Source organism: Ostrea edulis, chromosome 7 (genome assembly GCF_947568905.1).
Source record: "Ostrea edulis chromosome 7, xbOstEdul1.1, whole genome shotgun sequence".
Classification (NCBI taxonomy): Eukaryota; Metazoa; Mollusca; class Bivalvia; order Ostreida; family Ostreidae; genus Ostrea; species Ostrea edulis.
In genome coordinates, this window is record NC_079170.1 from 44,243,016 (window position 1) to 44,258,985 (window position 15,970).

The 15,970-nt window shown below is 36.0% G+C and overlaps 1 long non-coding RNA gene across 1 annotated transcript; it reads left to right on the forward strand.

Annotated features, from left to right (window-relative positions):
• The first annotated feature begins 751 nt into the window (after window positions 1-751).
• On the forward strand, window positions 752-15,681 carry LOC125657042 (uncharacterized). The gene is made up of 3 exons (XR_007363168.2): window positions 752-1,099; window positions 12,997-13,054; window positions 15,460-15,681. It is a non-coding gene; the product is annotated as an uncharacterized LOC125657042 (long non-coding RNA).
• The last annotated feature ends 289 nt before the right edge of the window (window positions 15,682-15,970 follow it).

Below are 15,970 nucleotides of genomic sequence, written 5' to 3' on the forward strand. Positions count from 1 at the left end.
ATTTAAAACATTTAGAATCAGCATTAATCTCAAAATAAGTCAGAATTCTAAATGTAACACTTTAAATGAATCCGTTGTTTGATTTAATCTATTCGATAGGTTTAATCACAAAATTACTGAGAATCCTAAATGTAACATTTATTTGAATTTAATGTTTAATTCGAAATAATTTGATAAATTTATAGTCATCATTTTCCTCACCTGCGCTGAGAATGAACAGACCGACATGCAGCAAGGGCCGCATCTTGGAGAGTGTGAGGGTGTCTTCCCACTAAAATTCTTACATCTGTACGGGTGACTGGTTTTAGCTAGACAGGAATGGTGCACAGGTAAGTGTGTCACCGAATAAAGGACAATAATTACAGTTTCCCCTCATTATTTTTATGACTTATGACACTGCGATCCATTCCTCACATGCTGTTGTATCTTTGAAATAAAATACAGTTACACTAAAGATAAACATTTATATGAAGCATATGTAAAATCATCAATCAACTACACTATCTTGTCCTATAAAAATGTACTTATATTTGTACATTTCTAAACAATGTCAGTGATATATTAAAACATTATAAATCTTTGTTATTTCATATTGATAAGATGTGTGTCTGAAACAATTAAGATATACTTATAATATATACATGTATATGATTTGATTTCATTGAAGATAGTATTGCAGAAGGGATTATACGCGCCAATCACGTTTGCATATAAAACCCTAACGTCCTGTGATGAATGGATCGTAGTGTTATGAGTCATAAAAATAATGAGGGGAAAGGGATGGATTACATCACGGACACCTGATGTTTCGTTATTAGATACCATTGTTTATGTTGAATGTTAACAAATCAGATTTAACGCGAATATTATGGAGAACCTTAAGAAGATAGACAGTTTACATCGTCAATGTATTGATATATGTATACACCCCTACTAACGTGTTCGGAACATATTCTTTATCGGTGTTAAGTAAAGCGTAAAATCAAAGACTATCGAATGAAATATAATCTCGCTGCTTCGAGACTCCAACGCGAGCTACCTGAGACCCGGTGAATTTTCTACCGGATATGGATGTGCTTTAAGGAATTTCAGTGTTAATGTAAGTATCAATTAGAAATTATGGTATATTGTGCTTTATTTGTTTTTACAATATATAGATCTACGTATCAATGCATTATTTTCCTAATGCCATCAGCTAATAAAGCTTAAATAAGAAATGGCAAGAAAGAGTTATCGTCCTTAGATTTGGACCTAGGCCAACTTTGAAAGAACTCTTGATTATCGTGGGGAAAAAAAAATGAGAGGACGTCTTTCTAGTTCAAAGAGCCATAATTAAATTTTAATGTTGCATAGGGATTGTGTTCAATTTATCAAACACTGAAATGTTGCATACAATTTACCATTTTCACGCAGAAAATACTATAGTCTGTTTCATGTTTGAGGTATAAGATAAGATAAGATAAGATAAGATAAGATATTCTTTATTTCCTCCAAATTAATGGAGAGTATATCATAATCAAATTATAAACTTATTTGAACAGAACAGGAAAAAAACATATTTATAGTATGTACATATTTGAAACTAATGATTATAATCTACAGATTACGGCAGTCTATGACAAAAAAAAAAACCCTCTATTTTTATACAATGTATTTGCGACAGTTAACATGATTTGCTTCCATTTTGCATAAGAAATATTTTCAAAGCTTGTACCTTGAACACAACCGATTAAAGATAAAAATTGCCATTCATGATCTTGATATTCAAACAAAGCATACTCTTCTACACTGAGTATTTGTAGAATATTTTCAAGCATAGTTTCTCTGTCTTCCAAGAGGTTAAAACAACTTAGCATAAGATGCATATTAAGATTATGCGTATTCCTATTACATTGATATATGTATCTGTGAATGTGTATGTTAAAAGCAAAGAAAGATGCATTGCAAGTATCTTAAAACTTCTAAACTTAATATTTCTTTGGTGGAAACATAATCATTTTCCTAATTTAGCAGTATAGATAAAGTGAATTTATTTTATGAAGAAAGTAAATTTTATTGATTGGATTTATTGTGGTGACCAGGGGGTGTATACTACCCATTCATAATTTTTTGAAATGTAAAGATTTTAATAATTAAACTCATTTATGTTCCGTTAGCCTCAGCTATACCTTGCCAAGTAGACTAGGCTTGTTTTTTTTGGCATGACAGGCAGAACCAGTAACACAATGTTGAATTGCAAAATGTCATTTATTAATAAAATGACGAAAATAAAACTTGACAAAATAATGGGGATTAGAAAAGACTAGAAAACATTGGTTAACATCATTGGATAAGTATTATGCAATCTGACCCCCAGCAAAATCTAACATAAAAATATATGTCAACAGAACTGTGTAAAAATAGGAGCATATAAGTACATGAAAAATACATGGACATGTCACATAAATGTTATTAATAAAGGAACTGGCTTCATTGACCATGACCTGACCTAGGGTATGTTAAATTTACCCAGAGAAGCTATTGTGCTAAATTAAACTTAATATACAGCACAACCAGCCGCAAGACATCTGACCTACTGCCCGAATTGAATAGTGGCCTTAACCTAATATCTAAATAGACCAGTAGGTGTGTCGAAGCTTCACTGGCTGCCCTATAATCCCTCAAAGGCTGCTTAGCAGCTGGAATGACAAGAGCGATACAAGTTTAATATTTATTAATTGGATCAGAAGCAGGATCTAATTTACATATATGGTGGAAAGGGTCGCATGCAAACTTTTTGTGGGGAACTGGGGATGCGGTCAGTGTGCCAGTTTGACTACCAAAGTAGGGGCAACACAGGGGGCCCTATGTGGACATGGGTGCCCGAACCTGAACTAGTCCCCACGTTCTAAGGGAGGTAGAGATCTCTGCGCATCTCACCGGTCTCCTGAGTGCTACCTGGTTTAGTTAGCAAGTGCGGAGCAAGCTTGTAGACCCTCCTACTGTTGTCGCAACATGCACCAGCCTGTAGCATCCCCTCCCTGAGTAGAAGGTGGATATGGCCCCAGCTATGAACTAGTTGAGAGCCCCATGAATTAACCTTTAGCAACTTATGCAAGAAATTAGTATTTTCTATGAATATCCACTGACCCTTGACCTACTTCAATGGTCGTCTGGAGAGTACACGTGAAATACTTGCCCCCTGCTTTAGTAGTAGGTTTGGAGGAGAGCCAGTTTTGGCGCAGAATTAGTGATCAACTACCCCAACGCACTCCCCAGTCCCGAACCCCCCCCCCCCCCCCCCCCCAGAAAGATGCGACAATTAAGAAAGAAAAATTGCCCAAATTAGTACATGTAGTAGTTTGACAACATCCTGGAGACAGCTGGCATCATCTGAAAATAGGCCTATTATCGATGGTGACATGGAAAGGAATCTAGAAAATAAAGAAAAAAAGCAACAGCACAAGTAAACACAAATCATTTCGATGATACAAGAAAATTGGTTGGGAGGGTGGGTATTTTTCACAATGTGTTGAATTTAAGGTTTGAGCAGAATGAAAAGGTAACTCGTTCCCCGTTAGGCAGAATTGTAAGAGGCAAGATAGTTCGAACCAGGTTTATTTCGTAAACGGTACGAACTGTATTAGCCAATCTTAATTAATTGTGGACTATTTGATATGTATCAAATTATCTTGATTAATAAAAGAATTGGCTTCATGACCATGACCTGACATAGGGTATGTTAAATTTACCCAGAGAAGCTATTGTGCTAAATTAAACTTAATATACAGCACAACCAGCCGCAAGACATCTGACCTACTGCCCGAATTGAATAGTGACCTTAACCTAATATCTGAATAGGCCAGAAGGTGTGTCGAAGCTTCACTGGCTGCCCTGTAATCCCTCAAAGGCTGCTTAGCAGCTGGAATGACAAGAGTGATACAAGTTTAATATTTATTAATTGGATCAGAAGCAGGATGCAAATTTACATATATGGTGGAAAGGGTCGCATGCAAACTTTTTGTGGGGAACTGGGGATGCGGCCAGTGTGCCAGTTTGACTACCAAAGTAGGGGCAACACAGGGGTCCTATGTGGAAATAGGTATCCGAACCTCAACGAGTCCCCACGTTCTAAGGGAGGTAGAGATCTTTGCGCATTGCACCGCTCTACTGGGTGCTACCTGGTTTAGTTAGCAAGTGCGGAGCAAGCTTGTAGACCCTCCTACTGTTGTCGCAACATGCACCAGCCTGTGGGATCCCCTCCCTGAGTAGGAGGTGGATATGGCCCCAGCTATGAACTAGCTGAGAGCCCCACGAATTAAACTTTAGCAACTTATGCAAGAAATTAGTATTTTCTATGAATATCCACTGACCCTTGACCTAGTTCAATGGTCGTCTGGAGGGTACACGTGAAATACCTGCCCCCTGCTTTAGTAGTAGGTGGGAGGAGAGCCGGGTTTGGCGCAGAATTAGTTATCAACTACCCCAACGCACTCCCCAGTCCAGACATTGGAACACTGTCCCCCACAAAAATTGATATTTGTTTGTTTTTGTTTTTTTCTTCATGCATACTTGAAATTGGAGGCACTTAAACAGTGGGGTGGGCGATGTGCACCCTCGTCCGTCGCCCAGGGCCCGCAGGCGCGAGGAGAGAGCATTTATCTCTACTCCCCCTCTTCGAAACCCCTGTGTACTCTCAAACAATGGTTACTAAGACCAAGTTATCACTAAATTGACACATTTCGGTAATCGCTCTCAACTTGAAGATTACTCGAATTTCCTGTAATTTTCGTGGTAATATCTAAAACTTTCAGGATCTTCGACCAGTAATTAGATTGCATTGAGGTTGATCATTGCAAAAAATTTAACCTCGGAGGTAAGAAATTAACAAGGTCATCTGAATTCTGCGGGGTGGGCGACGTGCACACTCATCCAGGCACAATGGGAGAGCGTTTATCTCTATGCTACCCCCTTCGAACCCCTTTGCATACTCTCAAGCAATGGTGACTTAACCAAGATGTCACTGGTATCACCAAATTGACACATTTTGATATTGATTATGAAGTTGTAAATTATTTGAATTTCCTGCATTTTTCAAGGGAATAGCTAAAACTTCAGGATTCCTGACCAAAATTAGACTGAATTCTGAAATGACCATTTTAAAATGTGTAATCTCAAAGGTGACGTAAGATTAACAACAAAGTGGTCGCAGTTCAGGCGGACTATAAGACTTGTCAGCTCTGAATAACTCCTATGATGGAAAGCAAAAATTTGACAAAATTTCCTAACACCAATTTAGCAAACCATCTCCCAGTCCTACTGGAGGAAAATTACGTCCCATAACTGAAACTGGAATACCTCTAAAGGATTCCGATTGATTCTGAAGAGTTTCAGCAGAAAATTCTAGAGTAGCTTTGAAGTCTGAATTCCCTCAAAAAAGATCTAACTACAAGTCCCAAATACTTCCGTAGGAACTAAGGTAATGATAGCAGAATGGCACATTGCTAAATATCATTTTCGACGATTCCTAAGATAAAACAATAAACTGTAATGGGTCAAACTTTTTAGACCGGAACTTCCTCATAAATTCGTCAAGCTGATCCAAACGTTCCAGAGCCAGTGAAAATTAACACAAACTCAGCTAAGAATTAAATTAAGACTGATTACTCGAGCCAAAATACGAAAATTACCCAGCCCATTAACACCCGTAAGCCTCTACCCTCAAAGCACGCCTCCTCGGAGCAAGTCCTAAGCAGCACAGAGCGAGAAAGTTAGATAACAAAACATGACACTTCCTGACGTGGTTTCTCGACTGATGGAACCATCCAAACTCCAATAAATGCCTATTGAATGAATTATGGAAAGACAAGAAAATATTCAACGCCGAATACATCTCACACAACCCAGTCAATTATTTACATGGAAATGGAATGGAGGGTGATTGACTTAAAGTTAACCAAACAATAACTTTTGATTAGGCTTGACATTGAGAATAAACAACAACGAACCGATCAACAATCTGCAAGTCTGAACTGAAATTGAGATTCTGGACAATTATCGGAAACAAAAACTGCAATTAAATGCAACTAATGATATGGAACTAGGGTCTCTGTGCTATGGAAAGTGCTAAAAAGCCAAAGAACGACAAGGTGAGAATATACTGTGACTCGTACGCTGTGATGCTGGTTCTAGCACAGACCTGAAACGTGTGTACACGAAATAGCATATAGCGCTCCACGTCACGTACGTTGTCGGAATCATCAGTAAACTACATAAATTAAAAAGAGGCAAATTGGTGAACTAGCAAGAATACCACGTAATTGCATAGGGATGTTAATAATAGATAAGTACTATGAAGATAATAACTCTGAATAAATTGACCGGTGAGTTCCTTGGTACCTAAAATTATGATCGTGCTGTAGTAAACCCGTGAACCCCTGTGGCCGTGAATAGCAATGCCTACCCTGAAACTTGGGCTCAATAATGCCTAGCAAGTAAACCTAACGAAATAATATAGTGGTTGGCCACATTGCAAATTGAACCTCGTGATACATGTAGGTTGAGGTCCGAGCCCCTGGTCTATGCAGTGCCATCATTTTGGCACAATTAGGTATACCTGAACGTTATCCAGGTGCACCCGTGTATGACATGTAAATGGATAAATACAAAGTAACGCGACATAATGAACTGATTACAGAATGGGACGAATTAAGAGTAAGCAAGCCTTGGAATTTGTAGCATGATCTGACTAGATGGTGCCCTTTGCTTGACCGACTCGCTAGCCATGCCTATTGAAAGGTCATGAAACCTACGTTAACCAAGTACCTTGAATCATGAATGGCATTTTGACCAAATAGATACAATCAAAATTGTGCCATAGGTTTGCCATTGGGATACATAATAATAGAGCACCGGCGATGCTATATATATTAGGTGGTGTAGGACATGACCAGGATATGAATTTATATATGGCGGCTGCCAGAAGATACATACAGAAACTTGAGTCTGAGTATGGTATCGCCCTACGGGCTATGTTATGTGAGTGCTTTACGACAGCCGGTAGAATTTGAACTAAGTGAATATTAAGGAATATCAAATAAATGCAGCGACTCACCATGTTGACCTTGAGAAGGGATGATAGCCTTCGTCAGGGATTAGACGACTATCGCTGCCTGAATAGGTACCCCCTGCCTTCAGGGGAGGACAAGCGTTATCGTGCTTCACTGCCTGGTTGGTATGCCGTCCTTGTCTCGAGCTCCAGCCCCGTAGAGATCCAGATTAGAAAGGTCCGTGTGTGGTGGAACGATAAGAATCGCTCCCCGCAAAGCGGGCGAGCACAGGCCAAAATTTGGAAACCCATCGCCGACACTGGTGACGATTCTATTCAGGTTGACCTTGAGAAAGGAGAGTAGCGTTCGCCTGGGATTAAACCTCCATCACCGGCTGAATGGGTACCTCCTGCATTTAAAAGTGGGGGTGACCATAACGTTGCCGTGCTTCAATGCCTTGCCCTCCAAGTCTCGGACTCAAGTCCCGTGGGGATCCAGGATAGAAAGGTCCACATCACCCATCGCATTTGTAACAGGTTTTCAAATTAAACCACAGGTTCGAGTCACAGCAAGCGGGGTGGTGACACGATAAAAATCGCTGAGGCTGAGGCTCCCCGCTAAGCTGCCGAGAAAACGCCGAACTCAGGCCAAAGTTAGGCAACCCATCGCCGACAGTTGTGACGATTCCATTGTTGGAAGAGATGTTTTACTGTATTGCTTATAGGAATTAGATAGGTCACAGTTCGTTATCTTCACCAGGACAAAACAAAACAAAAACCAATCGATCGGTATTGCATCTATGTGTCCCTTTTTTGGGCTTCATCCTGTTGCTGCACTGGTAAAGGATTGTTTGGCTGCGTATACGATTGCACGATGTTAATAAATTAGCTCGATGGCAATGGATTGTCATTAAGAAAATCATTTTTCACAATGTGTTGAATCTAAGGTTTGAGCAGAATGAAAAGTTAACTCGTTCCCCGTTAGGCGGAATTGTAAGAGGCAAGATAGTTCGAACCAGGTTTATTTCGTAAACGATTCGAACTGTATTAGCCAATCTTAATTAATTGTGGACTATTTGATATGTATTAAATAATCTTGATTATTTCACTTCGTATTAAATAATAACTTATTCATGTTCCGTTAGCCTCAGCTATACCTTGTCAAGTAAACTAAGCTTGTTTTTGGCATGGCAGACAGAACCAGTAACACAATGTTGAATTGAAAAAATGTCATTTATTAATAAAATGACGAAAATGAAACTTGACAAAATAATGGGGGTCAGAAAAGACTAGGAAACATTGGTAAACGTCTTTGGAAAAGTATTATGCAATCTGACCCCCAGGAAAATCTAACATAAAATATATGGGGGCCAAAAACATTGGCAACTAAAGCTTATCTTTAGGTAAGTATTATGCAATCTGACCCCAACAAACATCATATAAAATTATATGAGAATCAACTAATCTGTTATCTAAACAACACAACCTGCCTGTCCACAAAAAAGGTGGGTAATGTAAAACTACAGGCCACAAATCCAATAGCATACTGGATCCACCCACCCAAACTCCGTGACCTAAATACAAGGCCGGTCACGTAAGCACGGCGTGACGCTATGTCAGTCACAATAAAAGTGCAAAGTAAACAACTCATTGTTCAAAATAAAACAAGCAAAAGCGTCCAATCTCAGAGCAAAGTTCCATGCATACGCAAATCACATTGTACACATAAAAAAAATGCGATGAAGATCCTCGTAGGTAGTGTAGTAAACAATAACAATAATTTTCGTAGCAAAATATTGAGAGTCTTCTCCTTCTAGTAGAACGAAGAACAATGATCACATGGTAGAAAGGGACCACGCTGATTGGTTTAAAACATCCAAGCAGCAGCTTGGGTAAACCCACACCCTGAACAGTGTAGTATAAAGTCAACAGAACTGTGTAAAAATAGGAACATATAAGTACATGAAAAATACATGGAGATGTCACATCAATGTTATTATTTCACGTCGTATTAAATAATAACTTATTGATGCATGCAACACACCTAAGAAACTTAGAATGAATGAAAAGTATATGACACGTATTTGTATGATTATCATTTGGTACATATGTAATTGAAAAATTCGAACTTTTCCTTATATGATATGATTTGATAATAATACCATATTTATATAGCACCCTTTTCATACACTATATACGCTCAAAGGTCACCAATTATGGATTGTTTTAAAGTGGAGGGAAAGCAACAATAAATGGAAATTAGAACATGACTAGATGTAGTACAATGCATATATATATATATAGTAACCATTGCCAAAGTATATAATGTACCAGTGATAATTTTAAAAGTTGATCACAAACTGCAAAGGACACCAGGGGACAGTGCATTATATTTAACAGGATCCTCCCTGTATCTAATGCTGGATTGTAATTGTCATTTATAACATGTATATTAAACCTGGTAAAAAAAAATGTGCATATTAGACACAAATGGACAATTCATTAATTAAAAGAATTTTATTAGATCAGGCATCAATCTCCTTATATGTAGCAAAATATCTCAGTCCTTAATTCATATAAAATCATAGTAGAAAACGCGAATACATTTAAAATTCCTGAGTGGTGCAGGTGTCATACTCATTTACAGATTGACTGTTTATAGCTCTGAGTTTCTGTAACCACACACATGTATAATTACTAATGTTTATTTATGCAAGCATTTATGATACATATTAATCATTAACACTTGTCACATATCTGAACTTCCTTTCCTTTGAACTTTCTATATCGATATATGCCATATCGCATATGTGATATAACTTTCCACGCCCCCTTATATATCACCGCACGAGCCAGCTGACGTGAGGGAAAAAAATAGAATTACGCAATAAATTTTATTCAATGTATTACCAATACAATTAAAAACAAACGTGATAAAAGCGGATAACATGCAGTTCAATGCATATTAAAGATAACACTGCAGTTAGAAAGGACAAAACCACCGTCGGTCCGGGAAGATGGCGAAATGTTTTCCCCAAAATAACGCTCACACATATCTGCAGTATCTACTTGTTTCACTGATCCAAAACGTTTGTTTTCAAGACTTCCTGAAATTAAATCCTCTGTTGACATGCCAAATTGTCCAAAATCTATGTCATCAAATTCTCCGGAACTTATTTCGGCAAGTTCATATTTATCTACGGCTTGGCTAAGTGATAGATCGTCCAAATCATCAAAATTTGATAAAAATTCAAAATTGAAATTGTTGACTACGTCCGACATGTTGACCGATCTCTATTTATTTCAGCTTTAATCTTTTTACTGACGTCATCATCTGTGAGGTGCGTCATCAGATATGTGACAAGTTGCTTACATCATAGAAGTCTCGTACTATTGGATATACAGTTTCATGGGGCGTGGAAATCTCGGGCGCTCCGCGCCCTCGATTTTCACGCCCCATGAAACTGTATATCCAACAGTACTCGACGTCTATGATGTAACCTATACATATATTAATGTGACGGGACAATATACATGGATATTCATCATAACTTTTTCCTTTATTGATACATTAAGCAGTAAATATTTTCATAAGTCATTTCTAAAAAAAATTTCTTCTTTTATGAATGAAATACCTACATGCATTTCTGATCTTTTTAATTAATTTAGATTTACTTACTCCAATTACAAACTTATAATTACAGAAACACACATGTAATAATATCAATAATCTTTTTCATATTTAGAATAGTCATGTATCTGTATGTTAGAGGACAATCTGTGCAAAAATTTAAAATCTTAAATCAAATATTGAATCCCAATTAGGATTACATTGCACGGCACTGTAATTAACTATTGTTTTAATATACATCAACTATATTGTGTCTGTAAGAAACCTTTGCTGTTTCATTTTTAGTATTACACTTTGCAACATAATTAAAGGGACTGATTCACGATTTTCCCCAAAATTTTATTTTTCACTTTTAATGATCAAAATCTACAGTCTAATGTGTTTTTAAAAATTCACATAAAAATTAAGGTTATCCATTATCACAGAAGCCCATTTTAGAGAGTTCATTATTTGTTTTGTAAACAAAGATTGCGGTATGTTATTGTTTATGAAATTTTCAAAAAATGGATATCGATCTTACTTTATTATAACTTTCACATTTTCAAGCATTCTTCGGGTAAAATGTGTTATATAAAAGTTAAAATGTGCGACTATGCAAAATTATGATGCTTTATATTGCAAAATTAATATTTCACTTGTTTGTTTGTTTGAATAAAAAGACTCGAGTCTTTGTTTACATAACACATATTCATATAAGGCTAAAATATAGTTTTTATCCTTGCATTCAGAAGGTAAAAATGTTGGTTGTCAACATTAAATGGGTTATACTTTTAATATTTAGCAAAAAATAAAAAATAAAAATTTCTTAAACAATCGTTAACCAGACCCTTTAAACAGTAAAGTCTCAGAAATTAAAATTGAGCTGTGATGATGATCTCATCCAGAAGCTGTTCTAGAAATTTAGGAAAAGAAAAGAAGAAATTAGTTTGCATTATCATATTGCATGGATTTTTTTTAAAATCTGGCCACGTTAGGATCATAGTGTGCACTGAATATTATTTAACCTAAAGTAAAGAATTTTGTAATTATAAGCTCTCTTTAATGAAAAGCTGACTGTCCAATGTTAACTATTTTACATGTTTTAGTTTGTGCTATACATTTAACTGAATTGCCTAGTAAAACGATTTGTGAATTAAATACAATTGTAACTGATCAAAATATTTATTATATTGCATGTTGGTGGAGTTTTGAAAATTTAAAAGCATAAATTAAGGCGTCAAATAAAAATTGTGTTTCTGACCCTAAATTAAACACACTACCCCTAGTTTTTAAAATAAACATATATTGTTGAAGAGATCATTGAAGAAACATTGTTTGGGGGACTTGACATCTGTAATTTAATTTTATCTACAAATAAGTAATTTTAATCAAACTAAATCTAAACGTTTCATTGACAAGTGAAAATAATTTCAATAAGACACAATTAATTTGTTTAAATGGCAATTGTGATCAGAATGTTAAAACTTAATTGTTTACAGTTAAAGAAAAAAGATACGAATTATATATCACAATCTGAATTAAAATTAGGCTGGTATATTCGACTCGTCTTCGGTACACCTCAATACGAGGAAGTGCATCATAGAGAAGTGGGATTCTTTTTCTCTTGCCATTATTTTGACTTACACAGCAATTTATATTTTTAGCCTAAATTTCAAATTATAATACATATTTGTGCATGTGTCTGCTTTAGTGTACTTTTTGGGGACTTTGAGTGATTCACCACCCTTTGAACAAATGTATTCTGAGATCCTCAAAGGAATCCTAGATTTAATTGTCAAGGTATCACATCTTCCTATAATTGAATGTAATGATTATGTTTTCAAGATTTTAAAGGAGATTATTCTGTCTACAAAACGAGATCATTTTATCTGTCCTTAAATTTTTAACCAAGCTATACAATGCATGCGGATAATTATGTTCCTTAAAAAATTGTTATAGTATTTAAACATCTTTTTATGCATGGTTGTATATGTACATGTAACACAACTTATGAAGTACATGTATATGTGGTCAGTGTAAAATCTACTTAGGAGTACAACTCTGCGCATGCATACAAAGGCATAAACACAATTTCTACCTCAAAACTTTCATCAAATACAGGTAAAAAAAATAAGATTATAAGAATAAAGCTAATAATAAATATTTTCATGAAGAGATAAATCATTGCTTATGCTATCACTTTGCCTGTATTTCTGTCTTGGTTGAGTATATAGTACACTTGCAGATGACACACACTGTTTCATGGAATGCTGAATCTTAATTATTGACAAATCGTATAATTTCATATTACATATTTTGTTACATACTAAATAACTGCATGATTTTTTTTTCCTTTTAGAAGCCATATGTTTTAATTGCTGTCCATCAAATAGTATGTACAGTATCTTTGTGTAATTGTAAGTATTCAATGTCTTAGTATAAATCGTAAGTATTTTGAAGCATGATATTTTATTGAAAGTAGACATTAACGGCAAACTAACAACTCAACTGTATGACAAACAGGATGATTTCAGCTTCTCCATCGTCAACTCCCCATATTTATGTAGCAATATTCCATTATCACCTGCATATGGTGTTTATATATCTCAACTGATTCGATATGCAAGAGCTTGTTCTGGGTATTGTCAGTTTTTAAATCGATGTAAGCTACTGACAAACAAGTTGATGGTACAGGGATTTCAACAGTCTCGATTGACGTCAGTAGTTCGCAAATTCTATGGTCATTATAACGATCTAGTTCGTCAATACAACCTCGCATTGGGTCAAATGCTGTCTGACGTGTTTCATACCGATTGTTAAGCCGTTCTTGGCACTCTGATTTTGACTGCGGATAACTCCGTTTACCTGATCAGGATATGGGGCTCACGGCGGGTGTGACCGGTCAAAAGGGGATGCTTACTCCTCCCAGGCACCTGATCCCACCTCTGGTGTGTCCAGGGGTCCGTGTTTGCCCAACTATCTACTTTGTATTGCTTGTAGGAGTTATGAGATTGATCACTGTTCGTTATCTTCACCTTGCATGTTACAGTTAGTTTATTATGTCTCCCCTCTTCCAGGGGGATCGAGACATATTGTTTTTGTATTTTCTGTCTGTCACAAATTATTGTGAACGCTTCTCTTCCTATATGGCTTATCCGATAGACTTGAAACGTTGTACAATGCTTCATTGCAACATGTAGATGTGCATATTGTTGAGACGGGAGGATCCAGTTATTTTCCTAAAAGTTATAGTGGATCTAAGAGGGATGGAAGATGTTTAAATAGCTTGTGAATGCTTCTCCTCTGATATTGATTATCAGGGTTAGATTTAAACTTTTCACAATACTTCAATGCCATTTGCAGATTGGCATATATTGTAGGGATAGGAGGATCCAATTGTTTTCTTAAAATCTGAGGGGTGGAGGGTATAAAATAATTTGTGAACACTTCCATATAGCTTATCGGAGTTCATAAATGCTTATATGCTTCTGCTCATGATTTCTCCTAACTCCATACCATACAGTACAATAAGGAGCAGTTTCATTTGGAGAACTTCCAATTTGGGGAGCTCAGGGAGACATTTCTATTTCAAATTGTGATTGTTGTATTTTTGTTTCTCTTCTATAAAATGTTAATTATATTCAATATCTATTTTGAAAAAAAAAAATCATAAAATATATATGTACATGTATTTAAAGTTATAAATAAGATTTTTCTTTCTGGTAAAATAGGCATAGTGTATATGTAGTGTAGATAGAAATAAATAGCAAAGAAAAATTCCAAATCGATTTTAGTTCACATGAGCTGAAAGCTTGAAAGAGCAATTCTGATCAATTTTTGTTGTCATCAGTCCATCTGTACAACCTTTTCAACTTCTTCTCCAGAACCATAGTGTTAATTTCAGCCTAACTTGCCACCCTTCACAGGGGAGATGATCACAAAATAGGGTGGGGTCATTAATAGTCTTCTCAAGAACGGCAGGGTCAGAAGAGCTGACATTTACATGCAAGCTTCCTGGTATAGTGCAGATTCAGATTTATTAAAATCTTGACCCCTAGGGATAGGATGGGGCCACAATAGGGGATCAAAGTTTTACATGCAAAAGTATAGGGGAAATCTTTTTAAAATCTTCTTCTCAAGAACCACTGGGCCAGGAAAGCACAAATTTACAAGAAAACTTCCTGACATAGTGCAGATTAAAGTTTGATAACATCATGGCCCCCGGTGGTAGGATAGCGCAATAATTGGGGATCAAAATTTCACATACAAATATATAAGGAAAATCTTTTAATTTTCTTTAAAGAATCACTGGGCCAGAAAGTCTTACATTTATGTCAAAGCTTCCCGACATAGTGCAGATTTAAGTTTGTTAACTAAGTTTGTTAAAATTATGCCCCCCCCCCCCCCAGGGGAAGGGTGTGGCCACAATAGGGGATCAAAGTTTAACATACAAATATATAGGGACAATCTTTTTTCTCAAGAACCATTGGGACAACGAAATTTACATTTACATGAAAGCTTCCTGACATAGTGCAGATTCAATTTTGTAATAATCATGGTTACGGGGTTAAGTTGGGGCCACAATAGGGATCAAAGTTTTACATGCAAATATACAAGAACAATCTTTAAATATGGGCCAAGGTAACTCCTGTGAGCAATGTGGTTCATGGGCCTCTCGTCTTTAATGCTACTGATACTAAATTGAAACAGAATAGATATCTAGAAGGAGTAATTAAGACAATCAATCGGTATTCATATTTCATACTGGAAAACAAAATTTAGATAGCTTATATTGATCATTGTGAATTTTTTTTTCTTTCAGAAATTCATTTTGAGGAAATAGCATGCGTCCAGTGCACATTCCTTAATGAATTCATCAGTTTACATTAAGGATCTACCTTCAAATCCTGTAATCTGGGATGCTCTAAAGTGCATGTCGCAGACTAAAGTTATAAAAATAACTTCCAAGAATTTTTAAGAAATTGTTTTAACTTTAAAATGTATGTATATATACTGATATTGAATTAAATTTTATAAAATTTCAGCATCTGATTTTATGTATATGTAGACATACTGTAAAGATTTTCCACTCTAAAGGTTTAATTTCTTTAATATTTAAGACTAAAATTTTTTTTATGCAGATACAGTGGTGTAACATTGTCTTACTTTCTGATCAATACATATAGAAAAGAAAACTATGTATATTTTAATAAACGTGCAAATTTTCAACCATTGAATTTCCATTTATGAGCAGTAACTTGTACATAGTACTTCTTAATCAACTTTGATACTGTATAACTATAACTACCTGCTTGCATGCATTGCAGAGCACA